We start from the raw sequence: 16,754 nt of genomic DNA on the forward strand, positions 1-16,754 counted from the left end.
TTTTAAGTAAGCTCCACACCTAACGTGGGGCTTGAACTTATAACCCCTGGATCAAGAGTCACATGCTCTACCAACTAAGCCAGCCAGGCACCTTGACACAGCTGCATTTTATATTTTTAATTTTTTTTTTAATATTTATTTATTTTTGATAGAGACAGAGCACAAGTGGGGGAGGGGCAGAGAGAGGAGACCCCAAATCCGAGGCAGGCTCTAGGCTCCAGGCTCTGAGCTGTCAGCACAGAGCCCAACATGGGGCTCAAACTCACGAACCATAAGATCATGACCTGAGCTGAAGTCGGACGCTTAACTGACTGAGCCACCCAGGTGCTCCTACAGAGCTGCTTTTTAAATAAGCTAAGAGAAAGAAGAAGAAACATGCATTTATATTGTGTTTTACAATTATGTTATTATCTGTATCAGTACTCTTTTCTTTTTCACATAGATTTATATTACTGTCTGTGGTCACTTGCTTTCAGCCTGAACTTCCCTTAGTATTTCTTATAAGATATTGCGAGAGCAACAAATTCTCTCAGTCTTATTTATCTGGGAAGGTCTTGATTTTGCTTTTGTTTTTGAAACATTGTTTTTCTGGATATAAGTTTCTTGGGAGACCTATTTTTGAAATTTCAGCACTTTAAATGTATCATGCCACTGCCTTCCAGTCTCATTGTTTCTGATGGGAAGTCAGCTGTTAATCTTCTGGGTTCTCTTGTACTTGATGAGTTCTTTTTCTCACTGCTTTCAAGATTTTTCTCTTTGTCTTTTAACATTTTAGTTATGAAGTGTCTGGTTGTATATCTTTCTGCATTTATCCTTCTTGAAAGATGTTGAGTTTCTTGGATGTCTAGATTACTTTAAAAAAATAAAATTTGGGAGTATTTAGCCATTATTTTATTAAACACATATTTTTTACTCCCTTCTCCCCCTCCTGTCATTCTCCTAGTCTCATTATGAGTATATTGCTGCTATTTATGATGTCCTACATTTCTCTAAGGCATTACTCAGTATCACTGTTACTTAGGTTGATACACGTTATACAATCCATCTTCAAGATCTTTGATTCTGTCTACCAGTTCAAATCTGCTTTTGAGTCTTTTTAGTAAATTTTTCATTTTAGTTGATTGTTAACTTGGAAATTTCCATTTGGTTTATTTTTATAATTTATATATTATTATTCCTAATTTGATGAGACATTGTGATTATACTTATTTTTGAAAGCATGGTTTCCATTAGTTCTTTGAGCATAGTATAGTGGCTGCTATAAACTTGTTTTAGGTCTGTTATCTGGGCCCTCTTAGAGGCAGTCCTTGTTGCCTGTTTGCCCTTACCCCCTGTATTGGTCACACTGGCCTGCATCTGTGCAGGTCTCATAATTTTTTGTTGTTACTGAAAACTGAACATTTGTGGTAATATATTGTAGCAACTATGGATACTGATTTCTCATCTCTCATCTCTCAGATTTGTTGTTGTTATTTGCTTATTTGTTTAGTAACTTGGCTGGAGAACTTCAGTGAAATTTCCCATGTGGCATGAGGCCTGTGATGTCATTCTTGAGAACTTGCAGCCCTGGGCGTGGGCACAGTCACCTTTGGATAACCAGTTTTAGCAGGGTTCTCTTTGGCTATTTTCCTGATCTCGCTGCTAAGTACGTTTTGTCTGTTGGTATCACATCCAGCATAATTAGGCTCCCCTTACTGCTGGCTGATTACTCTATGGTTTTTGATAATGTCCTTATACATACAGTGCTCCACAGTCTGATCCAACTAATTTGGGACCTTTTATAGAGCTAGTCTTGGAGGTTTTTTCTGACTCCAGAAGGGCTCATCTTAGCAGTTATCTCTTTACCTGATTTTCTCTGGTAATCTAGTTGCCTTAAAGTTTTTCCTTGTTGCTTTCATAGAGATATCAGCCTCCTCTTAATTGTCTACCCCCAAATCATCATTGTTCTTTGAGAATCTCTTAGGATTAAACTTACATTGTATTCCAAATACATGTAGTTGGTCTGGTAAGAGCTTCTACATCTTTTCTTCTTTTTGCCTCTCTCCATGCAAAAAAATCTCAGAGTTAAACTGCTTTGGGTGTGGGAGCAGAGACAATGACCCACTTCTCTTGGAGCACCATTTTTCCTCTAATGAGCAGGGCACTGGGCAGGAGCAGTAGCCTCTGGTCTTCCCAGCTTGCCTCTCCCAGTGTGGAATATCCTCTGTATGAGCAAACTGTGGTGATGGTAATTGGCTCTAGTATTTTCAGCTACCTTTGCCTGGAGTAGAACCAGTGGGACTAAGAGTGGGGCTAGAGGGAGGAAGGGATCCCCTGACCTCTTTGTCACCCTTGTTTAGAAATCAGTTTCACAACAGGCAGCTGGAGAGGATGAGAAATGTTGGCACATGTCCATCCCAGGGAGAAATAGCACTTGACTGGTAGCTTGGGGGAGAGGGACCCCTCTCTGGAACAGAACCTCAAGCATGCTGAGTTGGGGGGAAGGGTAAGGGATGGAGTAGATCATGACTCAAGTGACATAGGCTCTCACTGTTCTTACCACAGTTTATTAGATTTTGTTGAATAAATGCTTCTTCATTTATTGTACTCTCTTAGGCACTGCATAGAGATTTTAAATAGTTGTTGGTGTTTTGGTTTTTACTAGTTCAGTTTGTTTTGTTAGGAAGTGAGTCTTCAGAGCTCCTCATACTGCCATTCCAGAAGTTATGTCTAATGATATTTAGATGAAATGTATTAGGGTAAACAAAGTAGTGTAAAAACAAAGAGAAGAAACCTGAAGTCTAATTAATTTGCCCATTAGTGGTGGTTATTATTTACAGATAGATTATGTGTAGCTCATTAACTGCAAACTTCATTTCTGTTGTAACTCATTAATAAAAAAAAATAGGTTGAGTGATAAGGCTCTAATGTAGGTTGACTTTTTAAAGAAATCCCAAGATTTGGATACCAAATTCCAAAAGAGCATTAAATAAGCACTTTAGAAGATTGAAGAATGGGTGGTTATATGCATTTTCTATGATACACATATTTTAGTATCTTAAATGTCAGTTATCCACCCAGAGTCTGGGTGGGTTTCAGGATGTCTTCTCTGCACCCTCTCTCATGTTTGCAGAGCTGGCACAATAAGAAGCAATTTTATCTCATGGAACACATAGTCTTGGATTTAATTAACCAGGAAAAATTTATAGAGTATCTACTGCCTAAAAAGTCACTGTGCGAGAACTCAACAAATGTAGTACAAAATACCTGTCTCCAAGAGGATAATATCTAAACACATTAAAAAATAACTTGTAACACAATATAGCATAGTTCAATGATAGATGGGTACAGAGGGTTCAGAGGAGGGTCTCGTGCTTTAGGATCAAAGTCATGTTTTAGTTAAAATGGGCTTAAAACAGCAGTAATTTTTTTTCCTCATAAATCTTTAATTTGGGCAGGGCTCAGTGGGGTAAGTCTTGTCTCTGCTCCATGCAGTGTTAGCTGGAGGTAGATGGTGGTTGCTGGTGATTAACTGAGGGCTGGAGGATTTGCTTCCAAGATGGTTCCCTTGTATGACTAGTAAATCGGTACCGGCTTTGGGGGAGCAGCTCAACCAGAGCTCTTAGTTTCTCTCCTGGAAAGTTGTAGAGAGAGGGCAAGGAAAATGAGGACTTTGAAAGGTCATTGGAATTGCCTATATTAGACTCCAAGAATATTAGAGTTTTGATGAATGGAACCACACTGCAATGAGGAAAGGGGGTTATTGAAGCAGGTTTATCTCTAGTCTATAAAATAAATAGTAAAAGGCAGGAGAGAAATGGGTTGATAGCCAGAGAGACCATTCAATCAGATAAAGCTTTCTTTCAAGTCAAGAAAAACCAAATTATCATAGAAAGCAGATGAGAAAGAAAAATGTCCCATATGTGGCTTGCTTTAGATTTAGTTTCTAATAGTATTTGATTAATCTACCTGGAATTACTAACATATTTCTTGGACTCTTCTGGGGTCTTGCTTTGTTTAGATGCTTCTGTACCCCAAGAAGGGAGAGTCTGAGATTTTTATAGCATTACATCTTCATATAACCTGAATCCAGGTACTTCCAGAGAAGAGTAAGTGGCTCCCTATTGCTGTCTCCTTGGAGAATAGTCTCCTTTGCTGATGCGGAGAAGGGTGAGTACTTCCTGGCATCAACCAAAGTAAAACAGGGCTGAGGCAGCAGACAAAAGTATGAATCAGAGTAGAAATGTGCATAGGAATTGTTAACATTTTCTCCAAAGAGCTGTGTAGCCTTATTTATAATTACCTATTGGTAGCCAAAGCTACATGAGACTGGAAGACCGGTAAAGGACTATGCTGATGGTTTGTCAATAGTAGTTAGAAGGATTATTGGCTGCCAAGGGTTCCCATTGTTAGGAATGAAGGCAAGGGTTGGCAAGGAGGCAATTTAGAGCCACCGTTGAGAGCCACCATTTCTGAGAACAACTCCACCTGACAAGAGTTCTTGCCACAGAACGCTCCAGAGTATAGCGTTCAGGGGAAACCAACTTGTGCTCCTGACAGCATTGATGGGAGCAAACTCAGCTGGGCTTTTCTTGAAGACACTGCAACCATGACTGGCAAGGTCAATACACACTGCTCTGAGCCAGAAAGGAAACACTCCAGGGAGCTCAATTGAGATGAAAAAACTGGGAGCATTCTTTGGAGGCCAGTGACCCAATCTGCCCTCCTAGCAGACACTTGTCATAACACTGATGAGAAAAATAGGTTGACACTCAGTAGAGATCAAGTGAAGAAGAGATAGTGTAGTGGAAAGAGCATGAGCCTTGGAGCCTATTTGAGACAGGTTTGTGTACCTGCTCTGGTACTTACTAGTTTGTGCTCATTGATGATGTGTTTCAGTTTCCTTGTAGCCAACATTTAAAATATCCAATCATGGTGTTAGAGAGAGGGCTGAATGAGATAAGACATGTAATAGATCCTAGTACATTGCAGCTACTGCAAATATGACAGCCGGTAGTGTTCTTTTCTATCTGGACCTACTTGAAATGAAGGTCATGAGACTCCAAGGGCATCTAGCCAGTTATTGAGTCCTTGAATTGTAGCCTGCTTTTTACATTCCTATGGAAATAATCTAGGAAGCTGTCATTTGGAAAAACCATTAAATAAAGGACTAGAGGCAGATACTGTGCCTGCGAAATTCAGCACACTGTCACATGTATGTGGACTTGCGACTGATCCTAGAAATGTCATGCACTCAGGGGTCAGCATGCCTGTTCTGTGCATTTCCAATGTTGATTCCAGGACTTACTATCATGAGACTGTTCAAGGGATCATAGTCACAAAGGATTTTGTTTTTGGAAAAAAGTTTTCAACTTGTTTGCTTCTTATACATAAAAGATGGAAGCCACGTTTCTCTTTTAAAAACCCACTGCCTGATTAATTTCTCCCTGCCCAGCTCTAAGCTTCATAGCTGGATCATTTGGGCATCACTTTGCAATTCAAAATCTTAGCTTTCCAAAGATGCTTCTTGATTTGATGTTCCAGGTGGCTGAGAAGAAATGGACATTAAGTGATTGCTCATGGCTTCGAAAGGTCATGATCAGCTTTGTGCAGGCTAGAGAATGTCAATCTGCACCTGAACTTTAAGCCTCATATTTTTCTGATTATGGATATAAATCATGTGACATTGGCAAGTAGCTTATTCTCCTGCATATCCAATGCTCAATTAAGGCAGAACTCAGAGCTGATGGGCACTTCTGCGACTGCCATTTCAGAGGTATATTTATTTCCTTTCTCTCTGAACTCCAGCATCAAAGGAATTTGCACCGTTTGGCTGGTGGGCAAAAGAGAAAGCAATTCCTCACTTAATATGTAATCATTTACACATTTAGAGCCCTCAAAATGTGTCATTCTTTCCTAACTTAAATTATGCACATAATCCATTTATTTAGGATGAAATACCTGGCACGCTTCCAGGAAATATTGTGAGAATTACAGATGTGAGCATTTAAAATCTGTAAAGTTCATAGATATACTGCTATTTTTGGCATAGCATCTGATAATTGATCTAATAAGGAACAATTTTGAACATTATGAAATATTATTTGCATCTAGTATTTGGTACAGATAAAAATACTTTATGGTTAAAAGGTTTCCTGCATATACTGCATCATCAATACCCTCAAGGTTAATGAAATAGATTGACCTGTTTGTTTAATAAACAAATGTTTATTAAGAGCATTCTGTGCAAAGCCTTGAACTAGCATTTTAAAGGGTATCATTATAGCTGAATATATAGACAATATATTTTATTTATGTGTGTATAAAATTTAGAATGTTATATGGGTTATCAAGGAAATAGTGTGCAGCGATGGTGAATTTTAAGAGGTGATATACTTAGATAAAACGGTCAAGGAAGGACACCCTAGTATTTAAGTAAAATAACATTTAGGCTGAGATCTAAGATGAGAAGTCACCTACTTAGGGTATATTAGCAGGAAGGGTATGTTAGAAGAAAAGCAAGTACAGAATCCCTTCAAGGGAGTTTGGCATGTTGTAGAAACTCAATGTAGTGTCACTAGAGAAGCCTGAGCAACGAGAAGAGTAGAATGATACCAACTGGGTTTTCTGATCATCCCTATATAAGATGTGAAGAAGATGGGGCTCAGAGAGCACCTGTTTAGGGAGACAGAAGCAACAACCAACCAACCTGCGCATGATATCTTGGCCTTTTAATAGTCAATCCCAAGCCTGTCCTGCTCTCCTAAGAACAGGGAGATAAGGGAAAAGATGGATAAAGGGCACAAAAGTCATTGTACCTGGGCTCTTGAAAATTTGTGGTAAGGCTACACGTGGGTTTACTTTATATTGTATCCTATCGATTAATTTATCAATGAGCCCTGACAAAATTCTAGTACAGTAAAAATGAGGAAAAAAGAAATTATGGCAAAGCAAAGTAGAAATCAGCAGTCCTTAAAAAATGAGAAAGTCACTACCAGGAAGGCAAACGTAGAACATAACATTGTAAGAGCAGTTCTGGTTCATCTTCCTTAGCTTCATCCACTACTGGAAGCTGTTGGGGACCTTTTAGTTAACTACATTTATCATTTACTTTGTAAAACACAAGGGAATTGCCATATCTAGGAGTTCTGTCTTCTGTATTTCATGACATTTTGTCTTGACTTGGAAGTAAAATTATTTTAATTCTAAGATGTAGCAGGTGCTTCTGGAATTGGATATTGTCTTAACTGGAAAAGATGGCCCCTGGAGGAGAGAAGTAGAGTGGGGTTATCCCCAGACTTGCCAAACATCACAGATGCTAAGAATCTTACCTGGGGTCCAATGGGTTGGGATACTGGCATTCGCACACTCAATAACGCTTGAAAGATATGGTACCAACAGTAATTATAAAGGCCGTTGACTTGGTGGGCTCAACATAACCAACCACTAATTCAGGGCATAATGTGCAACCCTAAAGCCCTCTCTTGTGGCCTTAAAGAGGCCCCCCCCACTACTGGAGGCAGAAGGCAGATTGGGCTGAAAATCAGGCCCAGGACCTAATTGTGAGTCAGATTGAAGAGAAGGCTTGAAATGCAGCTTTAACAAATCTCGGATAGTAAAGCAGAAAACTGATAGGGATAGCATAGGGCCATCTAGATGGAAGAATCTGAGAACCCCACATTATCAGCATCACTTTTGAACTCGGTGCCTTCAGAAGTGGTCTATGATTTCCTGCCTAAAAAATATTACAAGGCTCTCCTTGAGGCAGATGTTTATAAAATAACATTACTTCCTTACGCTTTGTCCCCCACCTCTCTTATGGCATCCAGGGCAATAACCAGGATTGACTCACTAAGTTTTCCAACTGGTAAAATACTGTTGTGAGAATTCAAATAAAATGTGTGCATTTTAGTTTCTTATTGCTGCTGTAACAAGTTATCACAAATTTACAAAACAAAATTGTACAAATTTGTTAGCTGACACTTTCGTAGGTCAGAAGTCTGGCACAGTCTCCTGAGGCTCTAAAATCAAGATGTTGGCAGTGCTGCATTTGTTTTGGGAGGTTCTAGGAGAATATCCATTTCCTTATGTTTTCTAGTTCCTAGAGACCACCTGCATTCTTTGGCTCATGGTCCCTTCCTCCACCTTTAATGCCGGCCATGGCAGGTTCAGTCCTTCTCACACTGTATCATTGTGATCTTCTCTTGTGCTTCTTTCTTCTGCCTAACAGGACCCTTATTATATTGAGCCCACCCAGATAATCCAGTATACTCTCCCTATTTTATTTTTTTTAAGTTTGTTTGTTTATTTATTATTTTGAGAACGAGAATGCACAAGCAGGGTAAGGGGAGAGGGAATCACATGACCTGAGCCGAAATCAAGAGTTGGATGCTTAACCGACTGAGCCACCCAGGTGCCCCATACTCTCCATATTTTAAAGTTAGTTGACCAGCCATTTCAATTTCATCTGCAACCTTAATTCTTCTTTGCCATGTATAACGTATCATTCACAGGTTCCAGGGATTAGGATTTGACATTTCGGGGAAGTTGTTACTCTGCCTACCACACAACATAAAGATGCTGAAATTAGTGTCTGATGTATAGTAAATGCTCAGGAAACATTTGCTACTATTCCCTGCCTCAATCTCTGGGCTTCTGCTTTCAGATGGAGGAAACCACAACCATGTGAATCAGAGGCATCTCAAACCCAGTGCTGTCCCCAGCTTTCAGTAATACTCTTCTTCTTCGTTCTCTGATGTCCCCAAACTACCATTTTCCTCCAGGCACTTCCCCAGTCCCTACGTCCTCAGCAGCAGCAGCAGATATTTTGTTGCCGACTTTGAATAAAAAAACTAAAGCCATCTGCCTTTGAACTACAGTAACTTCTGTTCCTCCCACCCATGTATTTACCTACCCCTGCTCCCTTTCTTGGGTCTTTGCCCACTGTCTTGGAACACTGGAGCTCCTCCCTCTTACTCATGGTTATCTCCTCCAACCATATCAGCCCATATCAGCTTCTCTACTCTTCTCACTTCTCTACTTTTTCTCTGCATGTTACCATCGACTATTGACTCCCTCCTTGAGATGCTGTCTGTGATCTCTTGGACAACAAGCTTCTGTGGCACTATTCTCTCCTGGCTCTTCTACCTTTCTCCTCGCTGCTTGATCCCCTTCAAAGTCTCCCCTTCCTTCACTCACCCCTTCATTTGTGGACTATCCAGATCCTGTCCTTGGTTCCTCCTGCTCTCATTTCATTGTAAGGAGGTGCACTGTCATCTCTGTCTCATGCATGGTACTCATGGTTTTCATCTTCCAAGGCTCAGCCCTTTGGGGAGGGCTTCCTGTGAGCTCTCATCTTTGCCTTTCCTCTGAGAGAGATTCCAGAGCACTCATGACCACCTGTATCTAAGAACTTATATCATAATGTATTGAAATGATATCTTAGCTGATCTGTCTTCCCTAGGATACTGTATATTACACGTGGATAAAGATTTTAGTGATCTTTCTCTAGTGCCAACTACAGAGGCTGTCACACCATTCACTATTTTAGAGAGTGTGCATGTGTGCACATGGGCAGGGGAGGGGCAGAAAGAGAGGGAGAGAATCTTTTTTTTTTTTTAATTTAAAAAAAAATTTTTTAACGTTTATTATTTATTTTTGGGACAGAGAGAGACAGAGCATGAACGGGGGAGGGGCAGAGAGAGAGGGAGACACAGAATTGGAAGCAGGATCCAGGCTCTGAGCCATCAGCCCAGAGCCTGACGCGGGGCTTGAACTCACGGACCACGAGATCGTGACCTGGCTGAAGTCAGGCGCTTAACCGACTGAGCCACCCAGGTGCCCCGAGAATCTTAAGTAGGCTCCACACCCAACCTGGCACCTGACATTGGGCTCAGTCTGACAACTGTGACATCATGACCTGAGTGGAAATCAAGGGTCAAATGCTTAACCAATGGGGCCACCCAGGCACCCCCACAATTAACACCTGATGGAAGTTTCATAAACTTTTGAATAGAAAAGTAGAAAAAATAATGCCAAATTTATAAAGTCCTGCACTTACTCTATCATGTGGAAACTTTAGTATAAATAAAATAACTTATTTCCCAACAAAAGTTGGTAGTGTGATTTGACTTTGCATATGTACCCAAAAAAGCAAAAACAACTTATTTTCTAGATTGGTTAATATATAAACAATATGATATAAAGTAACTTTTCAGATACCAGCTTCCAGTTTCTGTATTCAGAATGCTTTCATTGATCAACACATTTTTGGAACTGCACTTATGGAGATTTTGTAGATTTGTGCAGTGCTCATGTTGCTCTGAAGGTCCATAATATTGCTTTTTGTGATGGATGGCTGATTAAAAAGTCTCAAAGTCCTGAACTGAGGTCAGATTCACATAATACTTACTGTAGCCTTCACCTAAATAGGTCGTTTGAATGACAATGAAATTGGGTAACTTAGTTCTTAAATTTTCTATTTATGTCAGGAAATCAAGGAGGAGTAGCTATCTTTTTTTCCCTGACCCTTCTCTTACCTCTGCTATAAAATTGCCAAGGTCCCTTGGGACAGTTGCTCTGTTTTACTTGTAAGGGGGCATGTGTGTTTTACTGGCGGATGAAGTGATGTATCCACATGCCAAATATAATTTTGCAAAGTCCTTTGACTTGACGGAGGTTGCACAAACAGGAGAAGACACTTGGAATAAGTGGCAACATGCATTCTTTGGAGCTTTTCAAATCCGGGAAATACCAAGTTAGGAAACAGAGTTCAGTAGAATCAGTTAGTGGTTCAACCTAACTATGTACTGGGCCTCCCTTTTCTATATCAAACCATATTGAGTAATCCATTTCCACAGATCTGGGTGGCTTCAGAAAATAATGGAAGCATAGTTAGGTCACCCGTAGAGTAACTCATGTGGTGTTGTTTTTAACCTAACATCACAGGAAGGGAACTGTCCCAACTTGCTTTGTCTGTACAGGATGCACTCAAAAAATATCTGGTGTAATAAATCCAGGTCAGACAAAGTCCCCGATGCCGGAATACAAAGAGAAATAAGACAAATTTCTACCCTGGAGGAGTTCACAATGTGCCGGCGGGGGGGGGGAATCAGAGAAGCTAAAAAGGAGATATTAAGATCTGGCAGAAGCAAAGTGTTACTGGAATCTAGTAAAAGGTAAGATTAATTGTTAGGTGAATCAGGGAAGGATTCCCAGAAAAGGTGCCATCCTTCAGGACCCAGTAGGCAGAGAAGGTAGAGGAAACAGGAACGGGTGTTGAGGAAGCATCTACGGGGTCTCAGTGAGTGTCTTCATGGAACATGCTGGAGTTTAGTTGGATGAGGCATGAAAATACTAAAAGGGAATTAATAAATCAGGTGTGGAAAAGCAGGCTGAGGTTGGGTTGTGAAAAGCATCATAAATCACACAAAGGAGTTTGAATTTCATTTTTCCCATTGAAAATTCCATTTTTAAAGCTCCATGTTGCCTGTAAGAGTGGGTTTCCCAGAGGCTGTTCCTGGGCATGCAAGTTCTATCAGACGTTCAAAGGGGTTATACCACAATACCTATTCAGCTTTTAGTTAAAGATGGAAAGGTAATCATCCAGAGAAGATAGTAGGGAACCTGGTTGTGAGAAATAACATTGGTGGGGAATCTCCTGAAACACGTACAGCCCATCTATCTCTTAGATAACTGAAGTCAAATCAAATTAAACTGTATACCTGGACCTAACAGTTCAGCCGCCTCCTTGGATGGATATTATGATCATATTTTTCAGTGAGAAGAGATTGGTCTGTGCTGAGAAGTGTAATAGGAGATGGTTTGAGCCATTCATGTGTGCTTCATTTAAACAGAGGGTTGGTCTTTATCTCAGAGGCAATGGGGGTGTTCGAATTGTTATGTGTCCTTCTCTGTCACCAACAGTGGGAAGCCTAGAGTCAAATTCCACTTCCAAAGGAGAGTCTTTAGGGCATGTGTTCTTGGGTGATGACAGAACTCAGGATTTTGTTTGACTTCCTACATTTGTATTCCCTTGGCTTAATCTACTTAGTTGATCCTATTGCAAGCTTTTGTAACCTCTCTCTGATCCTTTTGGGAGAGAAGAGCTGGGAATAGGAGACTACTGAATGCACATCACTTACCACCGTGCCATCACTTACCAAATAAGGACTTTTTTTTGTTATTGTGGTTTTTTTTTTATCAATCCTGCCTCTGTTGCACAGTACCCCATGTTTACAGAAATGGAAAGGTAACATACAATGTGCAGAAATGGTTTTCAAAATCTTTTTCTCATGGTTTTAAGTTCACCACACAGCAAAGTGGACAAGTATGAGGTGAAGAATTAGTGATTGCAAATCTCCAATCCTTGTGCTGTGAAAGGGACAAGTCCCTAAGTCAGAGCTGGTAAACGGAGCTTCTCATCTAATTAGGGAGCTATGGTATCACTATGGCTCAGAATCCTCATCTATAAAATGGGAATAACAATCAAACCTATTTTATAGAGTCATTGTAAGGATTCTGACTTTGTATATGTATATGTAAAGTGCTAAGAATAAAGTCTGGCACAGAAGTGTTCAGTTAATACTAGCAGGGGCTCTAGAAAATGAGACAAGTGGGAAATCACTTTCAGAGGAAGTCATCCAGGAAGGCTACCCAGAAGCAGGGGTGTTGATCCTTTTGGGAGCTGAGTTTAAAAAGGCAGAGAAGAGGGGATATCCAGTGAGGAAGAGACCTCAGAAAGGCAGAGAATAGGAGAAGGGGGCTATTGGGTGGCAAAGCATGCAAAGGCTTTGTTTTCTGTGCCCTCTTGTGTCCTCCTTGGACACTGATGCCCTGCCATGAGGGGAGCCCTCCCCAACCACCTCCTGAAGGAAAATCCACGCTCTTCTCTGAAAGACACTCTGAGCACTCTTCTGAATCTGTGATCTACCCTGTAGCCAAGAGGAAAACTACCTCAAGGTGTGGTAATTACAGGGAATGACAGAAACCTGGGCCATTTCCCCCACTAAATTCCTACACACAGACTCAGAAAACCATGATTCTATTTTGGGCAGTCAAGTGCTCAGGAAGAAAAGTGCAGGAAATGTGAAATGAGAAGGTGGCAGCAGAATTCCCATCTGTGCAGACACTGAAAGGCTTTTATTTCAGAACGTGAGAGAGAAACTCGGTGAGTCCCTGCAGGGATGGGTGGACGGGCTCCAGTGTGAAGGGCCCAGAGAACAGCCAAGATGGCCATGGCCATTTCAAACATCCAGGGTCATCAGGCTCCTTTTGTACATGTATTGGTTTGTTGAAAGAGAAGGAAATGTATTTTTAAACATGTCCCCTAGTCTGGGTATTTCTAGACCCTTTAAAATTTGGAGGAGAAGAAAGATTAACGTAGATAATTTATCTTTTTACCAAGAAGACAACCAATTTTGAAATGTAGCAATGAAAGGTGAATCAATAAAGTATATAGAAGGTGTGATTGACATGTGCAAGCCAATAAGCCTATGCCTGTTGGTGACAGAAACCTTAAATACAAAAGGATGAAGATACAAAGATTGAAATGCCAGTTATAGTTATTTATACGGTGATACAGCCCCAAATTATTTGAGGTTGCCAAAATTCAAGTTGAGAATCCCAACTACCCAAATGAACACCTGGTTGACACCAATGAGCATCACATTTCTTAAAGCAAATGCTAGACCCAGTAGAGGAAGAGATTTTCACTTAAATTTTTTTTTTCCATTCTACCATGTGACACCATCGTGAGTGGGGGGAAAAGAGCATTAATCAAGCTGGCAATTCACTTGAAGCAAACATACACTGCCCATTCTGTCACTGTTCAAAACACCAGAGAGACATGTTTCACAAAGGGAACTTTCTTCAGTTAAAATTTTTATTAGCGTATGATAGATATGTGCACAAATCATAAATATACAGCTGGATGGATTTTCTTGGTGTGAAAATGTCCATGCAACCAGCATCCAGGTCAAGGAACAGGACATTACTGGGATCCCAGACGCCCCTGTCAGTTCCCCTGTACCTTCGAGGGTAACTACTCACATGATTTCTAACATAAACGGAGTTATAGATCATTTACTCTTCTTTCTGCAAATGCTTTCACTCAACATTATGTTTGCGAGATGAATTCACAACATTCATTCATCCCTTCTCATTGTTGTATAGGATTTATTTACTTAAAATGCTGTGATTTACTCATTCTATGGTGAGCAGGCCTGTGGGTTCTTTCCAGTTTAGGACTAACTCCAGCAATGCTGCTGTGAATGTTCTTGTACATGTCTTGGATTTGTTGGGTTTATACCAGGAGTGGAAATGCTCGATACCTTTTTGAGTGTTTGCTATTCACTAGAAACTATGAAAGTAGGCTAGACACTGGAATAAGACCACAGGAAAACCCAGTCCTTGTTTGCAAGGACCTCACAATCCAGTGAAAGACAGAGCTGAGCTGCATATGTAGGGGTCAAGTGCCAGAGCACCTAGGACAGAGGAGGAAGATGGGCGGTGAGAGTCAGGAAGGCTTCCCAATGGGAATGACACTCAAGTTGACTTTTGAAGGATGAAAAGATAGTGAAGGAGGGACCAAGTGGAGAAGGCTATGGAATAGCATGTAGAAAAGCAGAGATAAGTGAGGAAGTGGGTCAAGGCCACAGACTGCGAGTTAGAGCAATAGAGGAAGGTTGGAAATGCTTGGTGAAGGGGAAGGGTGAGTAGGTAAGTTGGAGACACATCATGAAGGACTTTGCTTTCCATCTATGGAAATACATACATTATCCTGAATGTGATGGGATGCTGCAGAAGATTCTACAGCCATGGAGGTGAGAGATCAGTTCATTCACGTAGCTATGTGGAGACAAGACAGGAGAAGGGCCTGGAAGCTGAAAGGAGAAGGGAATGTGGTATCGTAGCAGATGGAAAATAGGTGATCCTTTGAAGTCTGGTTTTGGCCAATATTCAGGCCAAGAACCTGGATGGCTTCTAACGGAATATGTCGTATGTGTGTGGGGAGGGGTGTGTTTGTGGGCCAAGTTTCAATGTGCAGAAACCACCCACAGCAATTCATATGGAAAACTTTTGGGGCCAGCAGGCCACTTTGCTGACATCCAGACTAGTGCAGGCAAGGAGCCCTCTGCTCGAAAGTGGAGAGGCAAAGCATATGTGTCAGGGACTGATGCCAGAAAGCAAGTGTCCTACAACATGGAGCTCCAGCAATGGTGCCAAGATCTCATTGCTCTCCGCCCCCTCTGGAGACCCAGACAGAATACTGAGTGGAAACAAACAGGTTCTGATCTCCCCCAGCCTCCTGATAGACTCAGGAGAGGATTCTAGAAAAGTCTCCCAGCCTCCTTTGATTGAAATCATAACTTCAGGAGTAATATTTTATGCAAACTTAGCTAAGACAGTGGCCTGGATGGAGCCCAGAAAATTGGTGTTAGGACTCAGAATGGCTCCTTGCTATGGCAGAGAGGTGTCTAAAATGAAATTATAATGGGGAAAAAAACCTGATTAAATTTCCTTCTAGTTCTTCTAAGTATGAAATTTGTAATAAATTAGAAAGTACGAAAAATTCATAAAAGCAGCAAACATTTGTCCCACATGCCCCTGGCCAAAGAACACCATTATTAAGAGAGATTTTTCTTCCCCTCTTTCCCCCACTTTTCTTCTATCTACACATTTCCATATAGTTGTAATCATAAGGCAACCTTCATTTTTGCCATTATTGGCATTATCTCATATTGCTTAAAAATTTTTGACCATTTTCTCCTTATTAAAAACAATAAAATGTCATTTCAAAACTTAAAGAAAATTCTATACAAAAAGACCCACCCATATGTTCCTGCTACCCAGAGAAAATTATTATTCACTCTTAGTACGTCTCTTTCTTGACATTGTGTGTTCTTAACTATAAAAATACTGCTTTACCTTCAATTTTGCAACTTTTGAGTTACTACCATATATTATTTAGTATCCTTCCTAACTGTATTCCATTGTATAACACCAGATCTTATTGGCATAATTCCTATTTTTGGACACTTAAGTTTCCAAATATTCTTAATATAAACAATGTTATGCTTGTTCAATTTTTTAAAATATATAGTCTTTACATGGAACTGCTCAGCAAACAAAAACAAAAACAAAGTAAAATTTTAAGTGTCTATGTGTCACCAACTTTTGATCCAAGAATTATGGACCAATTTATAACACTAGTAGCAAAGTAGTGCCCATCCCCCAAATTAATCTTATAGAAGAAAATGGAATTTTATCTTCTTTATTACTAATGAGGTTAAATATTTATGTGTTTATGGTACATTCTTATTCTTTTGTGAACTATCTGTTCAAAACATCATTTTTCTACCAGCATAGTTCTGTCATGTGGATGTGCTAATGTTTACATAAGCACTGTTTATGAAAAGGGGAAAAGCAAAGTATAAGGAGTTCTGGCCAAAGAGCAAACATTACTGCACGTGCATAGGACACTGTGACAAAACCTCACTGCCCTCCCTCCTGCTGGAGTTTTCCAGGTTTTTACCTACATGTATATAATACTGGAATGAACACCTCTGAGTATAGAGGTTTAGAGAAAATAAAACCTCGTATTAATGTAGAATTAGCTTTTTTTTTACAGCAGTGAAAGCCAGTAGTCTGAAAACAGATGTCCATAAAGGCAACATAGGCTAAATTTCTGTGTCTTAAGGTATCTTTTTGGATGTAATATAAAGTATCAAGTATGTTGGGAATCGTGTATCACGTAATGCTCTCCTCACATATGC

The 16,754-nt window shown here is 40.3% G+C and overlaps 1 long non-coding RNA gene across 18 annotated transcripts in view; it reads right to left on the reverse strand.

Annotated features, from left to right (window-relative positions):
- The window catches only part of LOC131492120 (uncharacterized), an 80,033-nt gene that overhangs the window by 13,953 nt on the left and 49,326 nt on the right, over window positions 1–16,754 (reverse strand). For 13 of the 18 annotated variants that reach the window (XR_009251868.1, XR_009251866.1, XR_009251870.1 and 10 more), the window contains one exon: window positions 13,844–14,861. The exons of 1 other annotated variant lie outside the window; for it this stretch is intronic. This is a non-coding gene — a long non-coding RNA (uncharacterized LOC131492120). Of the gene's footprint in view, window positions 1–6,873; window positions 9,348–13,843; window positions 14,862–16,754 lie in introns of those variants that run through there. 4 more of the 18 variants (XR_009251875.1, XR_009251864.1, XR_009251877.1 and 1 more) reach the window with 3 other exon arrangements.

This window comes from Neofelis nebulosa, chromosome 12 (assembly GCF_028018385.1).
Source record: "Neofelis nebulosa isolate mNeoNeb1 chromosome 12, mNeoNeb1.pri, whole genome shotgun sequence".
Classification (NCBI taxonomy): domain Eukaryota; kingdom Metazoa; phylum Chordata; class Mammalia; order Carnivora; family Felidae; genus Neofelis; species Neofelis nebulosa.